This window comes from Halyomorpha halys, unplaced genomic scaffold (genome assembly GCF_000696795.3).
Source record: "Halyomorpha halys isolate HHAL.00 unplaced genomic scaffold, Hhal_1.1 Scaffold119.1, whole genome shotgun sequence".
Taxonomy (NCBI): Eukaryota; Metazoa; Arthropoda; class Insecta; order Hemiptera; family Pentatomidae; genus Halyomorpha; species Halyomorpha halys.
The window spans coordinates 498,263-516,838 of record NW_027106557.1 but is presented as its reverse complement, the minus strand read 5'-3'; the positions used below and the strand labels follow the sequence as shown (position 1 = coordinate 516,838).

General features: G+C 32.7%; 1 protein-coding gene across 3 annotated transcripts in view; it reads left to right on the top strand.

Moving 5' to 3' along the window:
• Positions 1-18,576, top strand: part of ASPP (Ankyrin-repeat, SH3-domain, and Proline-rich-region containing Protein) — a 605,823-nt gene that overhangs the window by 198,854 nt on the left and 388,393 nt on the right. The gene's annotated exons all lie outside the window — the stretch shown is intronic.

Sequence of the window (18,576 nt, the reverse complement as noted above, 5' to 3'; positions counted from 1 at the left end):
CCTTCGATCCAACGGAGCATGAAATACTCTCCTGTATTCCTGATTTACCATTCATTTACCGATTAGCATTACTTATCATTTGAGCGAATAATTCCCATTTTCTTTAATCAGCTTATTCTGATGCATCATTACGTTAATGCGAACTGTATATAAACTCTTTTTATCCGTTTTGAAATGTTCGCTTTTATTGATTTGAATATGTATATTTTTCGTGATTAAATAAAATATATTGTCTAATTATTGGAGAATTATTAAAGAATCTAACTAATAATTCCCATTCAAGATAAAAGATCCGCAAAGAGTCCTGAAACTCGTTGAAAATTACCATTTGTTGGCCCGAAATGAAATAGATCGATCGTCACTTCGGCGATTTGTCTCCTGTCATTTCTTGGCTTTCCTTTCCTCCAAGAGTTTTTTCTTCTTTGCTAACCGGTTCCGGTGATTCCGGTTGGCGGTTAATTTCCGATAGTGCCTCGAGTCCTTGATTAATAGCCTAAGAACGGATCAATTATCTTTGTGGATGAATTATCGATTCTACAATTACACCTCGATTTATCGTAATGTTCCGGCTGGCCTACATAGCCTAATCATTGAACCAAAATGGATTCATTTTACACCTCCTTGTTGTTTTGTAAAAGCTTATTTTAAGAAAGAACTTCTTTTTCGTTAATATTGGGGTATTTCCACATTTTTACTTACTAAATCTACCTCTTTACCTTTCTCAGATCTCATTTTAAAAATATTTACGATTAACTTAAGTATAATGTGCACTCTTACTTTTATGAAAGTAAAACGGTTTTCTGATAGTGTTATTATTTGTTTTTCTCTCAATCATTAATCGGTAATGATTGAGAATTTAGACATCTGGGACATCAAATTTTGTTTGGGTTTATCTTAAATTGGAGAGGTGATGTGGTATGATATTAAACAAAGACGCTGTACATATTTATTGTCTTTTTCTGTGATCCCCAATCTACGAAATACGTAAAACCGCAAATAAAGGAAATATTAATGTTAAATGTGCTTCTATGAAAGCAAAGATATTCTGTTGCGAACAACAATACTCTTTTTATTGTCCCACTTTCTACTTCTTACCTTAAAGTATAATGACAAATCGGTCTAGATCCATAGATCATGGCTGTTCAAGGTCAGTAAGACTGGATAGATCATACCTCTTGCAGTTTTATATTAATATTTTATATAGAAACGCTAAAAAATAAAGTACTGCAGACTGGAGTAATATAGTAATAATATTAATAATGATAATGTGAACTGCGACAACCATAAAGGGCCATGGATTCTGCACTTTGTAGGCAAGTACAACGGTCATACAAGGAGGTGATTTTTTTTTTAGATCGCAATCAGCCTCCAGGTTTTTCTCCATTGGAGGGTATCCACTTCTTGAGGTTGGGTGGACCCCAGGAAGACTCTCGATCCCTCAGGGTTACAGTAACAGAATAAATAATTACTGACACAGCCGGATTCGTACCCTGTTCCTTGGACTTCCTAGACTGGGGTAATAGAAGTAGAATACATTTCTTCCAGGCTCGGTTTGCCGATGGTTCAAAAACCAAGATGCCAACAATTCACTCATTCCAAACAGTTCTTTTTCATGATGAACTGATGTAGAAGAAACATTCCCGTGGTTGGGAGTAATGCAGGATGGTTGTCATGATTTATATCAAGAGTCACTCAGATAGCTCCATGAGAAACTCGCTCATCATCCTAACCCCCTAATGCAATCCTTATCCCTATCTCCTCTCATTCTCGCAATCCTTTCAGATGGTTGAAACCGCTCACAGATCTATTTTAAAGATATATATTAGAGTTCTAGCCATGATCAGATACTCCACGCACATCTTTAGCGTCTGCGCTCGCGCCCTCTCTCAGCTTCCAAAGGTTTTCAGTATTCATAATGCGTCTTCAGAGTCTGTTTTCTTTGCTGAGTTTTGTTTCTCCTTAATAAGGGAAGGGGACATTTTATTTTACATTTAGTTTAATTTTTTCCCAGTTATTATTTTTTGGTTCAATTTAATTCATATACCTTATACCTCTCTAAATATTCCTATTAGCTATACTAGCAATGCCTGACTGTATAAGGCAGAATGTCTACACAATAAAGAAAAAAAAACTCATATCACTCGTTCCATCCCTTGAGGAATGTTCTGCTACCCCAGTGGGCACACAATACAGGGATTTTATCAAATCACTCGACTGTCTTTCATCTATTTCTGGATCAGAAAGATAATGGCATTGTCGGATATGAAGGACTCATTATCGAACACTGAACTATCGATAAGTGATGCCAGACGACGAGGGATAGCAGACACGACGTTGGGATCCGTAGCATGATGGATGGGTCCAAGAGGGAGGGGGCCTTTTGTGGGAGGATTATCCGCCCTTAGGGCTTAGCTCCCCCCCCCCCTTCGGCTGTATATATTTATCCGTCTCAGCCGGCTCTCGACCAATCAGCGTCTGTCTTTTTATACCTATCGCCTCATTATTATTTCCTCTGACCGCTTTTAATCCTATTTGATATTTCTGTTTGAAAACATAATTATTAACAATCTATTAATTCAATACTGTCAATCCATAAGGGATTTTTCCTATTTCAATCTTAGAACTAGTAAATTTGTAATTTTTATTTTAAAAAATTCATGCAGTGGGTTTCCTTTTTTAATAAAGAAAATAATCTGTTGAATGCATTATTAAACAATTGTAGAAAAACTCTGTTTACACACTGTTTTGATCACAGCATTCCTTAGTCCTATTTATTATTATTATTATCCAGTAGTTATGCCTAAATAAAATTTGAAGCCTTCCATTCTAGAACGGGTTTAGTTATAACATACAAGATATATTGCAATTAAAGTGATATATTGAAAGAAAGAAAGATAATTGTATAGGCGGTATGCCGGAAGAGAGATATGAGCTTGTCAGTTGATGTAAATTTAAATTTTGATGATTATGTAATGTAGTAATGAGACTGATGATAATGGCGGTCACTATTTTGTATTACAATTGAAGTAGAAGATGAAGTGCATGCTTTGATGAAGTTGTGCTGCTGTTGTGGGCCCCATGTGTGATGGGTCACTGATATGTGATGTTCGGCTCCTGTGTACCTCCCCTCCCCCCGTGCCACACTCTGTTCTCTGCTTAGCTATTCATGTTTTCTTCTGAGGTTGGTGACTGAGTGCGGTCAGGCCAGAGTCCCCTATAAAGTCTGCAGGTGTAAACTTAAGGAAGCACCATCAGGCCTTTCGTTCTTCCTAGGTAGCGCCTTCTAGACCTTCTTGGTATCAGTAAATGACACCTAATTACAGTTTTTCCTCATCTTATAACCCCACGAAACCTAAAACTATAGGTTAATTTTTAGTATTACTAACCGATAGACTTAATCGTGCGAGAGTGAAATCGATATCGATTTAATACTTTTATGCACAAAAGGATAAACTCCGAATACAGGTTTTTGGAAAACTCCAAAACAAAGCTTCAGAAGGTATTTTACACACTAAACACTTAGTCATTCTTGTAACGTATTTTTTAATTCGAAGTTTGGCCGTTCTTGGCGGTAAGATTTCAAGCTAACAGGATTTTATACTCTTTTTTTTCCTATCTTTATTTTATCCTCCCCCCCTTCTTTTCTCAATTTTCCTTACCCACTTTATTAGTTATGTTCTCCATATATTATTATTGTTATTTTCAAAATAATATTTTTTTTTCTATTCATTTCTTTTGTTAAACTTACTTATGGTCACATATATTTTCTATCTCTCAATTTTATTTTTCTTTCCATATTTTAATTTTTTAAAATTATTAATAAACTAATATATTCATATTTCTTTGCATCTTATAACTTCATTTTTATTTTATTTCCTTAATTATGTTATTTTACTTACTTATTCATTACCTACATATACATTTTATCTTGTTCTGTTCTTAGCCCTGATGAAGGCTAGAAATTCATGTTACATCAACTTATTTGTGTTTTAATTTGACCGCACCCCCAACCATCTTCTCCTCGTATAAAACAAATGGTTTTATTTTTCTGTTGTTATAAAAATTCATATTTTAGAATTTCTCGAGATGGGAATAAAGAATATAAATTTTATTCCTGCCAAGAATACACCAGTCTAGCTAAAGATTGCAATTGAGAAAGGTCGGGAGGTATTTTATGGAATGGCATGGTATTGATATTAGATATTACTCGATCTAATAAATATCGTTTGGGCCGTTTTTGAGAAAATCGATTCTATAAAGTTGCACTTCTGGTCACTCGATTGTATCGAAAAAATGTCTGTCAAATCCGAGACTATAATCTACCTTAAATATGTTATTTCAGTTTTGTATTTTTCATTTTTGAGCAATCACAATTCTCTCCCTAACTTTATGTTGCATTGGTGAATATAAAAGTGAAATGAATGAAAAAAAAAATCCGCTTGGGCCATAATGGTGACCTTTGGAATGGAGCTTGGACATGAACTAAATTGAAGGAATTACCTTAATTTATTCTGTTTGCGCCTCATAAAGCTCTCTTCTCCTTCGGCATTAGATTTGTAAGTCTAATCTCGAGGTCTGGTACCAGTAGTGGTGGGGGGATGGTAGTGGGGGGTGCTAATGGTTAGCATTATTGTTACTCTTACAAAAACAGCTGATCTCCTTGGCTCTTTATTAGAATTTCAAATGTTACTTTAGTAGAACTCTCCGAGCTAGTTCTCATTGAAATGACCCAAATTCAGAGTTTACTTTTGAACCACCTTCAATTGACTGAACCAGATTGGCTAATTTAGTTTAAAATATGTTAAATTCACCTTGTAGGCAAGCTAATTCTAAATCATACATCAATCTAAATCTATGCTAGTATTTTCTAAAAAGTATTTATTGATATTAACAACTGTATTTATATAATAAAAATACATCCAGTAAATTTTATGTGAGATCATAATGATGTGATACAGGCCTGTGGAGAAACTAGCCATTGCCAGCACTCTAATTATATTTCTATATTAGAAGGTCTTGAGGCATCTGGTGCCTCGGAGGATTTTCAAGAATGCAAGAGTTTGGAATGAAATTATGACTGAAATTATGAAATAGTTATGACTACATACTGGTTATTACACACATGTGTCATCGGCATACGTGGTGAGGATAGTGTTAGGGTTGGTTGGGATGCCAGCTGTATAGAAGGTGTAGAGGGTGGCATGCAAGGATACAACCTTGAGGAACTCCAGCGGACTGAGAAGTAAAAAAATAAAATAAAATAAATACAAATATATAAACCTTATGGACACATAACGAGGTTTATTCGATAAATCAATTACAATTTAAAAAAGTTCCTGATAGAAATGACCAGCGGTGCCTAACGTCCTCACCACCCAATACTTCTGTTTCACAAAAAGGTAATAGGGCAGGATACAATACGAAATGGAAATAGGACAGAATACATTACAAAAGGGAAATAGGGCAGAATACGATACAAAAGGGAAATCGGACAGGATACAATTTAAAAGGGAAATAGGGAGGGATATAATACAAAAGAGAAATAGGGCGGGATACAATACAACAGGGATATAGGGCGGAATACAATTTAAAAGGGAAATAGGGCAGGATATAATACACAAGGGAAAGAGGGTGGGATTTGAGATAATAACTAAATCTCATATGGAAAACATATGTTTATACAATAGTAATCTTACATTCTATTCCATTCTCACCTTCAACATTTACTGCCTAAGTAACTAAACACTTGGCTGTAATACACAATTAACTTTAATCCTATACTTGTCTAAGTAACTAAACACTTGACTGTAATACACAATCAACTTTAATCCAATATTTGCCTACGCTATCTAAACACAAAATATTCTGATTTATACTTCATAATAACTTAAATTATTACTAATTTTTCCTGTATAGTTGGCAAGAGACCATATTAGGGGCCGAAAACCAGACGGTTAGGCAGAGTAGACAAAGATGCATGGATGGTCCTGGCGGCCTAAGATATTCAGGTCTGTAGAGCCAACAGAAAAAAAAAACTCAAGTTAACATGGGCACAAAATAATTCTTATAGAAACAATGAGATAATCAATTTCGAGTACAGCCTTTGGCATTGAGAGAGAACTTGAGACAGGTCTTCGCCTCCTCCTTGCCTCGCCGGCTCAGTGCAACCTATATGGTACGTCCAAAAACAAATCATCAATTAACTTAAAATTCATTTCTTGCTAGAACCTCTTGAACGTGCAACGCCACACCACTTATTTCTTCTGTTCGTCCAATACAACTGTCTTGTGTCTACAACTGTCTTGTGTCTAAAGTAAAATAACTGTGTAAATGTGTAAAGTTTTAATATATTAGATAATTAAACCAAAAAAAAGTAATTTACTTAAGTGCACCGGACTACCCCCTCTCTCCCGCACTTACCATCGAAATTAGAACACTAAGGGATTATACCAAAAAAAATCCGATTTCATTAATATTTGGGATTGTTTTTTATTTGTAGTAAATACTAATCGAACATTTCAATCTGAAATTGAACTTTATTATAAATATATATCTGCTGAAAAGGCAGAAAGCCAAATTTACAATTCCACCATTATTTATAGCTACCTCAACTTGGCCGCAACATGAACCTCCATTAAGGGGGGGGGAGAAAATTATCAGAAATTTCACTATTTACAATTCAAATGAGATGAGGGACAATAATTACCTCTTGTAGAGGATCCTTTAATTTTGCCAATATACTTAGCTATATATATTATTTAGTTATATATATTATATATTATCGAGCCTTTAGTTATAATTTTATGCTTTTTTTTAGCCAAGTTGAACCAACTCTTCTCAGTGGTGTATTTATCAGCTTCAATATTATTTACTTATCAATTGTAAATTCTTATTATGAATCTCTTCATAAATTGTTTTTCAATATTAAACGATTTATATGTTTATTATTATTTAATCAATTATTGCCTTCTTGCTATCACTTATAGATAATTATTTCTTAGATAATTGTTATTAACCGTACGTTGACTAAAAAAGGCCGAGTGCGGTCCAAAATAAACTATTTAATGTGAGCCAAAGTTTCGCTCCATTTTGCAGGGCTTCATCTGGGCTAAAAAAAAAAAGATCCAAACAACTAAAATAAAGTAACAAACAAAGAAAATAAATAACAGTAAACTGGTTAAAAATGACTTAAAATATGTTAAGAAATAAAAATAAGATGTACAGTGAAAATATATAAGTATAAATAAACAAGAATTACAAAAAGTTATTACGCAATTAATGAATGGAACAGGAATAATAACAAATAAAATAGAAATACGACAATACAACACTACACGCTTAAATATATATAAAGGGGGATAAAATTAAAAGTGTAGTAAAAAGGAAAATACTGAACAAAATAAGAAAACTACCTTACTGAAGGCAAGGCCACAAAGATGAATGAATGAACCCGAAGGTGGATGGAAATATTGGCTTGTAAAATAAGTTATTTGCGTTTTTTTACTGCTCATTTCGATAAAACCTTCAGATTATTGTAAATATTTTTAATCAATCATTTATGACCCATTTTGATCTATTACATGTTTCCATCTTTCAAGTGATTTTTTAATTCCGTCTTCCCAGAACTTCTCAATGTGCTTTTTCCAGTCCTCGATTGAATTAATGTGTGTGATGGATGTTAAGCGTTCCTGCGATATCCCGTGTCGTAGAGTGAGGGCTATCTGTGACCAATGCTTCAATTTGGTCATCAACAACAGTTGAAGGACGACCCGAGCGCTTTTATCTTCCAAGTCAAAATTTCCGGTTTTGAGTAAACCACTCACGTACGGTGCTTTCTCCTAAGGCATCATCGCCATACACACTGCAAATTTTGTTAACTACCTGTGCTGCGGATTTTCTTTTTCGGAAATTAATAAAATCATAAAATGACGAAAATGAATTTTTTTCTCTTTCATTTTGAGCAAGCAAAATACCACTTAAAGATAAGGAATCTCGGTTGAAACTGATGCATAAAAGCACCTTGACTAATCCTTTATTAGAATATGTAAACATTATTGACCAAGTAAACATGATTTTATAAACACGGAGAGGATTAAATTGAAATATTGAAAAAATGCTACGTACTTATTTTACAAATAGAATAGAGGAGTGATTGGTGGTTTAGGAATCCATTACTTTTGAAATCAAGAGGATATGAAATAATGTTAAAGTAAAGATAAAATTGGGAAATTCAAGTAAATATTGAAATTGAAAAAAGTCTGTTTGTATATATATATGTATATATGGATAAAATTAAAAAAAGAAATAAATGATTTTTTTTATTATTGTTGCCTGGATCATTAAGTAAGGTAGTTCAGTATTTTTCTTTTTTCTTGGCTTTAATTCTTATTGCACTTTTTACGTCTCTTAGTTTGCACTGCATTGTTATATTTCTTTTTTATTTATTATTACTTCTTTTTATTAATTGATAGTCTAATAACTTTTTGTTTTGTAATTGTTGTTTATTTATACTTTTCACTTTCACTGTACATATATTTATTTTCTGAATTTTCATTATATTTCAATATTTGAAATGATATTTAGCCACACTTTAGATTACTTTCATTTCATATTATCTATCCTCTTACTTTGTTACCTTATTTTAGTTCTTTGTCACATATTTTTTTTTTAGATCTGATGAAGCCCTTCCAAGTGGGCCGAAACTTTGGCTCAAATTAAATAGTTTGATTGTTATTTGAGTTTTTCTTTTATTACACCCGGAGCACTCATACGTATATTCCTTTTTTTGTTTTGTTTTTAGCAGTATTATTTATATAGTATTATTATCATCAGTATTTGAGCTGCATTATAGAAATTAAATAATGGAAACTTTTGTAATAGATTGTCCCTGAAGATGGCCGAATTGGCCGAAACGTTGGACATGTGAATGAAATAAATGTTTTGAGACTATAATTTGGATAGTGTTGTTGAATTATTTAGTATATAATTAAATAATGAGTTTTATCTCTAGAAATAATTTAGTTGGTAAGCCATTCCAGTGTCCAAAATGCTCCAATAATTGAAAGTGTTTAAAATAAATATTACACTTTTTGTTAATATTATATATAACAAATATTTCACATTATAAATATACAAATATTACACTTACTCTGTACAATTATTTACTTTATGTCATTCTGTTTATATTTTATTATTTATATTCATTGGTTGCTATCTTGTTCTTAGTTCTTAGCCCTGATGAAGACTAGGAATTCTGGCCGAAACGTTGGCACTGTTAAATAAGTTATTTCAATTTATTTGTGTATATTTTCACTGCACCCCCAACTATCTTCTCATATTATATTTTTAGTTGTTTTTTGTTTAGGCATGATAAAGCCCTGCTGATCGGGGTGGAATGTTGGCCCTGCTGATCGGGGTGGAATGTTGGCCCTTACAAATAGTTTTATATATAGCCCTTAATAGCCTTACAAATAGTTTTATATTATTTTAGAACCTTTTTGATCGCACTCGAACCATTTTCCTCATACCTTCTTCCAATACATACCTGAGGGGAGTTTTCTAAGGAGAGTAAAGATTTTATTTTATTTTTTTTTTTGTATCAAAGCCTCCTGATAATTCAATCCGTTAATACTATTTATTAAAAGGATATTGCTGAGTGTTTATATTAAAAAATAATAAAAGAATACGCTGTGAGGACTACAAAGGGTTAAGCCGAGGTCAAAGAGCAGTTATTGGATTAGGGACTGATTAAACTGAATAAAGTCTTCTAAGCTAACCCAAAGGTTCATCTCCGTTATGTCGGAACCATATTAAACAAAACCTCTTTCAGCTCATAAAATTCTCTTAGTGCTACCTACTAATTCCAGTTGCATCTTTTATTTCTACTTCAACGGTACAGGGAAATCTTCCATTTTTACTAACTATAACCCTCCTTAATCAAAGATTTTCATTACATTAGAAATGTTTTAAAAGTATTAGTATATTTACAATACGAGAGGCTGTGGTAAGCCAATTTGTATTTTTCCCGGCCTCAAAAAAATTAAAATTTAACTTTCCCACTCTGTTAGAATATTTCTGTAACCTGTATGACCATACTATTTGCGAGGAAAGGTTAAAAATGACATTACAATACGAATTCTGTCAATTGAAAATCTCAGATTTAAATTACCCCCAAGATTAATTAGACCGAACAAGCTTGGTATATAAAAATAGGACAAAAATAAATATCACTAATAAATATTTTCGATCGGGGGGGGGGGGGGTTAAAAGAAAAAAAAAAATTATATTAACCCTACTTCACTGAAAAGCAAAAGTGAAGCCAAAAAGCCACGCCTACGAAAGATAAATTCTTACTAACCTCAACGTTAATATATTAACGTTGAGGTTAGTAAGAATTTTCGTCATTGCAATCTAAAGTGAAACCGAAGGCAGCCAGTAATTGGTTAGTATTTTTCCCCTACTCTTCTGCTACGCTTCTGGAAGATACTTACGCTATTTCAATTAGAGTGGGAGGGTCGAGTTTTCCCCAGCCCGGACCGTACCGGACCCTTTTTATTTTATTTACTCTTATTTGATACCGTTAGATGATTTAATTAAAAAAATATTGGAAATTCAACTTAATCTACTTTCAAGTTCCTACTTGTTTTCTCTCGATAGAAGAAATAGTTAGTTATTAGCAATAATGTTACAATCGGCCAAGAAAATAAAAACGTATCAACAATAACTAATTAAAAATTTATTATTAAAAAATGTAAGAAAACAATTCATTCAACAACTACAACATTTCTTCTGTATCATTACGTCAGTTTTATCTTGCTCCGTGGTGGCACGTCCTCCCCCCTCCTCGTCCTCTCCCCTCCCTGTCCACCCAAGGATGATCCTCGTTAGTCGACATTCTGTTTCCAAATCTTGGCCGATCAGAAGTAACTTAGTAACAAAATGATTAATTTACATGAATACCTTATTCCTAGGAACATGCAATTTTGGAAAAGATTAATTTAACGTTTCAATAAAATTTAGTTTAATTTTAAAATTTTGAAAAAAAAAACCAAAAAAAAAAAACCTGAGCACAGTGGAAATATTCAATCAAAATCTATGAACATTATTAAAAAAAAAAAATATCGAATCTATGTGTTCTTTTATGAGTGTGACCTTTAAGAAAGGGTTCATTGTGGTAGCTAATTTTTTTTTTTTTTTTAATGAAATTTCAGAATCTGTTGTTTTACTGAAAAATGTAGCAGTTTGTGTTAAGTTGTTTTACAGAAACATGCAGCAGTTTGTATTGAGTTCTTTTACTGAGACATGTAGCAGTTTGTATTGAGTTCTTTTACTGAGACATGTAGTAGTTTGTATTGAATTGTTTTATTGAGCCATGTACAGTTTGTGTTAAGTTGTTTTACTGAGACATGTAGCAGTTTGTATTGAGTTCTTTTACTGAGACATGTAGTAGTTTGTATTGAGTTGTTTTATTGAGCCATGTAGCAGTTTGTGTTAAGTTGTTTCTGAGACATGTAGCAGTTAGTGTTAAGTTGTTTCTGAGACATGTAGCAGTTTGTGTCAAGTTGTTTTATTGAGCCATGTTGCAGTTTGTGTCAAGTTGTATTGAAAGTTTGTATGGTAGTTTGCTGATGATTTATTAACCACGAGGTCTGTAGCTTAAAGGAGAATCAACATACGCCCTGTGATCTTCGTTCAAAACTAAATCTTCTAGGTCACTTGTCTTGTTGTACACGGTATCCAACTGTCCTTATCCTGCCGTGGAGGATATTTCTTCCCTTATGAGTGCTGCTCTTGTACGAAGCCGATGGTGACCTTGAAGAAGTTTTATTGACCCAATGGTAGTGTGGTGGTGTGGTGGCGTGCTAAACCTGTTCTTCAGTCAACGAACTCGACTCCATAGCTTTCTGCCTTTCATCTCTTTCAATTATTGTTCAGAAATATATTATATTTTTTTATTTGTTTGCTTGTTTGGTCAGTAAGTATATTTATTCATTATGGATTATTATGGTTGTCTCGCCGATAGCGATTTGACTAACGACAGTCGTCTTAACAAAAACTATGAATCAAATACTTTTTGACCGAAATTTCGGCCAATTCGGCCTAACTCAAGGACAATCTTAATACAACTTTAGACCCAAATCATTTAAAAATCTACTTCATGCAGGCTATTCTTCCTAGGTCATTTATATCAGCCTACAAATTACCCTCATTAGTCAATTTTTTTACATTAAATTAAAAATTAAAATTATTTATCACAGTCACAACAGTAAAATTTATCACGAAAGTTACAAATATTGTGATAAATTTTACTAATGACTGTAAATAATTTTAATTTTTAATTTAATGTGACTACTTAGTGTAATTTGTGGGCTGATATATATGACCTGGGCAGAATAGCCTGCATAAAGTAGTTTTTTAAATGATTTGGTTATAAAGTTGTATTAAAATTGTGCTTGAGGATGGCCGAATTGGCCGAAACGTTGGACTTGTTGAGAAATATTTTAAGACTGAAATGGATAAAATTTTACTTACTTGAACAATATTAACCAGTCTCAATAAAGTGTTAATATTATAAATAGAATAAACAATTTATGCACAGTAGCACCGTGGTAAGGCATGATGCTACTAACTCCAAGGAACCGCTTTCGAATCCGGCTGGGCAGAAAAATGTTTTCTGTTACACTGCAGCCGTGAGTCAACTCCTGTGGTTTCCGGAGCCCTTCTTGGGATCCATCCAGCATCAAAAATTGGGTAAAACAATCTGGCAGTCGAGCGTGATTCTGACCAGATCACCTCCTTGCCCAACCGTTGGTCTAGTAACAGAACTTCCTTACAAAGTACTGACTTCCTAACCTACATTGATTGTAGTGCTACAAGTTTTCATTTTATATCAAAAACTGTAGGGTTAATGTAGTTCATAATTTTTATTTCCTTGGCCTTTTAATTAATGTTTCATAATAACTGAGTTATCTCTATATAATGAATTAATATGAAATATTTTATATTTATAAAACACGTATGGCCATATCACCTCCCTGCACAACCGTTTTACAACGTTCACAGTTTAGGAACAAGGCAAATAGGCTCCCTATTAAATCACATATATTTTTTATTATATTAAAAAACGTCTATATATTGATTTTCGTTAAATAAATGGTTTGACGTAATTAAAAGAAGAAATATGTGTAAATTTTAACTATTTCGAGTTTTTTTTTTTTTTTTATTGATAATGAGACTAACTATTGTTGTATTTATGTTTATATACACACACGCACACGCACATTTTTGACTATGATTTTCTCCAGCCATGTTTTATTTTAATTATTAAATCCAGTTAAAGCTCCCGAGTAGTGAAATTAAAATTCAAAGATAATGCATATTTTGGCAACAATGTGGTAGATTTGGCAACGTCAGGCTTAAATCGCCTTCGCACTTTCACTAGTTTTGATTCAATCAGATTCGATATTTACATTTCACTTATTATTACATTCTCAAAATTTCTGCTATAAATTATTTTAACAAGGTATGACTCATTAGAAATCACTTTTATATTTTTTTAAAAACTTATTTAAATTAGTAATTGTTAACATCTATTTAAATATAATATATATGTACATATTTAACTAAATCTTAAAGTATTGCAATGTGTTAAAGTGGCTGTACATTCGGATATATGATGACGTTTAAAAAATAAATTATTAGAGAGATTTAATTTACTTTATTACAAATTAGTGTAACTTAGAATAATACTTATATATATAATAATTGTAACTAATCTGATTGGAATTGTATTAACCTGTAAATAATAGTATTTTGCCTATTCTAGAAATGTTTACGTTTAGATAACACTATAATAAATATTATTGTATACATATGTACATATATATCGTTTAAATATAGGATATATATATATATATTATTATTATTATTTAGTTTTTATTTGATATTATTTACCTAATCGTGTATTAGATGGGTGTTTTAAAATCAGTCCTCAAATTAAAATGTACTGAAAGCAAAACAGCATTTCCTCTGTTAAAGTTGGGAATAACAGAGCGTAAAAACAAGGAAACAAAATACTGCGTGGAATTGTTAAAATAAATTGCGAGTAGGAGAGAAGTTGAAATGAAATGTTGCTACAAAGAGACTGATCTCTTGGAACAATACACCAGGACCCACCGCCAACCGTCTCTGGTATATCATGCTCCAGGGCCTCTTTCAGGATATTTTGTCTTGATAATTTCTAAAAACACATGAATAAAATACATTATTTTAATATTTGATACTATTTTTTCGTAGATAAAGACGAATGTTAGCCTTTTTAGCAGAGGTAACTAAAAGCTCGCCCAAGTCGTCTTATATTATTTTATAAAAAAAAAAGAGAAAGTTATACGAGGAATTTTTATTTAAGTATTCTAATAATAATCAAAAAGTGCTTTTTTTTTATCCACTTGGTACGCCAAAGGCCTCTATCCTGTACAAAATAAAATCAAGGCTTCTTTTCTCTGAGATGTGCTGCTACGAAAGATCTGTTAATTATAGCTGACAGCAGTCACCTCTGCACTGTAATAAAATATAAATGTTACGTAAGGATTCAACTATTAAAATAACTTCCCGTGTAAAAATTATCATTTGTCATAATATCAAATTTTAAATTTTACCTTTCCAATTGAAAATGCATAGTACAAGAAATCGCAATTCGGTAGGAGTATGCCATTAATACTTATAATTCATTGGCCAACATATTGTTATTTCCTAATTTAAAAATAAAAAGTGTATTGCTGTGTGCTCAACTCACTTCTTTGAGTTGAAACTAATCCTCACTCGTTTCAAATAGTTGTTCCTATATCATTCACAGTGCCATGTTTTCCCGTACTAAAATTTCCAGATGAGCCGTTCTGTTGGCGGAATGAATAACTCCGAATTGATCAACTTTCAGGAAAGTAATTATAACTTGGAGGAAGGAGTATAATAGAAAATATAATATACTGCAAGGAAAAGTGAAGGCATAAGGCGTGGCTAGTAATGAACTCCATGGGTGTAGCAGAGAGTTAGAGCCAATCTTCGGTTGCCTTGTATTTTAATTTTTTTTTTAAATCCCATTCCTGTTCATTTCTGACATATGGGGGGGAGAGGAAGAGGTTGTCTAGATGAAACTAATCTGTACTAACCATGTGTCGTTAAATTTTCATTTCGTTGTACAGCAACAGAATTTGACGCATCAGGCCGGATTTGAACCTGCACCGCTGCAATCAGAACTTAACTCCCTCAAATACACACGGCCCTTTGCGTTTCAGTTATCCTCAAAGTATACCTGAGCTCCATAGGCGTGGCCACTTTTACCTCCACTTTCCCATTGAAGGAGAGTAAGCCATATAGTTCTCCCATCTTGTACTAACATTTCCCCTAGTGATTTTTTTTTTTTCTAAAATGTAAATTCTACTTAAAGCTACTTAATGGCTAATTTTCATGAAATCTATATTGGAAATATCAAAATTATTTTATATTGTTTATTAAAATTGTCGAGACTGGTATTTATCTATTAAATGAATCAAATGGTATCCTTATTAAGTCTCAACATGTTTATTATATCAATAGTCCAACGTTTCGGCCATCCTCAAGAACAATCTTAAATATAAATTCATAATTCACATCAAAATTTAAAAAAAAAAAGAAAGGTTTTTCGGGCTATTTTGCCCAGTTCATCAAAATCACCCTACTTTTTAAACTTTCAATTATTTTTAAAACTTTAATTTTTGATTAAAACTACACTATCCACTACTACATAATCAGTTTGTTTATCTAATATTTTTTCTTTAAAAATTAGATAGAATTCCTTGCCTATATTAAAAATTATCAAACCATTTTATGTGATACATTTGTCCTTTTATCATTATTACTAACATTGAGAGATGGTAAATTATTTTTTAAAAAATAATTAAAATTAGGGAGCTGGCTTATTTTAAAAATTCGGCATTTAAGCCCTATCCGAGTATTGAGTTAAATGAAGATGGTACCTTGCTGGTATTAAAGATCACTTCATTTTATATTCTTGTTCCGAGTTTAATTAAAATCCTTTAGGCCATTTTGAGAAATCAAAAAAATGTGAATAAACTGTTTTTTTAAAATATAATTCCGATTAATTGATTTTATTGAATATTTGTTAGTAACATCCGAGGCATATAGCTTACATATATAATTTTTATTTCGTTTCTGAGCTGGGCGGATCACATACAGCATGGTCATAGGCCATTTAGCAAGAATAAGTTCTTTATTTAAGTACTCAGGACCTTAAAACATTCATATTATAAATTTTGCACAACTGTAATACTCCCACAAACTATATACTTCATACATAGCAAAGTTAAAGTAAGAATTAAATAGGGTTCAGTATGTCAATTGGTGAATGAGTGAAAATTTATTTAATTTTGGAATGATTTTAACGAACGAGAAAAACCATCAACTTCTAAGTGTAGAGTGTTTGTAAAACAATTAACTATACTGGAGAACTGAACACTGGGAGGCTGACAATAAGGTCGGAAGGAGCAAACCAACCAAGTCGTTGGCTAATTCAAGAGAGGGGGGTACAAGAATCAGAAAAGTAGACTGTTTGCACTGGCAGCCCCCCCCTGGCAGCCCCCCTCCCTGCACAAGCATTCGGTTAACATTTCACCACTCCTGAGGACCCCCAAAGTTTTCCCCTTATTTAAGTCATTTTAGCTCCAAACTTGTCCAACTCCAAAGGGAGCCTGCAACAGTCTCGTGTCCTCGACGCCTGTAAAATTCAAAGCTCTCCAGCTCCTATGACATAATTTATTCAAGGCTCGTTAAATATTCATGAGGCATTTTATTTTGGCATGCAATATTGACACGATTATTGAAATGACTTTTAAATCAGATTCTGGCATTATGATAATGAGCAAACGGTCTTGAAGGCAAAAAAGAAATCCACGATACACCATTGGCTAAACAAATCAATTCATGGACAAATTTATCACAAGAATGCGTTATAATTTAAATGGATTTCGTATTCCAACTCTAAGCTCTTTAATATTAGCACTTGTTTTAGATCTCCTTCCTATACTTAATTTACTATTACTTACATGTGCCCATTCAACTTACCAGTTATCAATTTTTAGAGCCATACTATCCCTAAGTTGTGAAATGTTCTAAGTCTCCAAATAAACGGGGAGCGTAAAAAAGTAATTATTATAAATAAAAAAAGTAATAAATATTTAAAATATTTTTTTATTATATTTTGTCAAATATCATAAAAACTACTACTCCTACAAAGTTATAAACTATTTTAGAGTAAATTTAACTCGCTTTAATTTGAGTACTGGCAGAGATCTGTACGTCCTATAGTTTCTGAAATAATGTTTTTTAAAACTCAAACTTATTGTACGAACAACTATACATCAATTTACTTTAGCAAATATCATGAAAACTACTATTGCTATGAAGGTAAAGGTCATAAACTACTTTATAGTATGTTAAACTAGCTTTAATTTGAGTGCTAATAGACATCTATACATCATATAGTGTTACGGTTGTCATGGTGAAAACAAAACACGAGGGATATGATTTAAACGAGTGGGTTTTGTTTTTTGGTGAGGCGACAGTTTTGATTTTGAACACGTATGTTTAGACGAGTGGGTTTTGGTTTTGTGAAGGTGACAGTTTCATTTTGGAACACGTTACGATTGTTCAACGTAAAGTGTTAATAGTTTAAAGGCCCTCTGTCTTTACTGTTTGAACCGAAATATCACCATTTGAGAAATGTCATCTTATATGGTTTGTTTTTTAAAATTATGGTGTTATACTTCAATGGACTTTTCATTCTTCCTTTTCATTCTGTGTACATATATTTCTTATTATTATTATTAAACTTGTGTACATATAGTTCTGGTGTTTTTTCTGTGCTTTCAACTTGTTTATTTACTTATGTTTACTTATTGTTGTTGTTCACGGAATATTACGATAATTCAACAGGTGGGTAGGTAACACCCCTAGGTTTTCTGTTATCTACATGTAAAGGTATAGTATTGTTTATATGGTGGTATATTTTAATTATATTGTGGGCATAATGCTTCGGGGTTAATAAAAAAAAAATTATTATTAGTATTCATCTCGATTTGTTTGTGTAACTGATTATAAAATAGCCTTGTACTCTTAGCATTTTAGAATGTGTGAGAGGGGGCTGCATAATTGCGTGTCTTGGTCACCTTTACAGTACATTAACTTAATCAATGATATAATAAATATCTCATCTAAACTAAATGCCCTAGTGTGGTCATTACTATGCTCCACTTGACTACCATTAGGGGAGCTATGACCGAGCTCACGTCGGGGCGGAGAAGAGGCAATTAGGAAGAGGAATTGTTGACCTCATTCTTCTGGAGCAAACTGCCTCCAGGAGGGGGGGGGAAGACCACTTGGGGGAGGGGGACCACTTATATTTCAGTCTTATAATTGCACGGCTCCTTGCCGCCCTGCTCCTTGCCATCCCAATGCCTTCCAAAGACCCACCTCCTACAGCCTATTATATCTCTACTAAGGCGGGATATAAACGGACCTGGA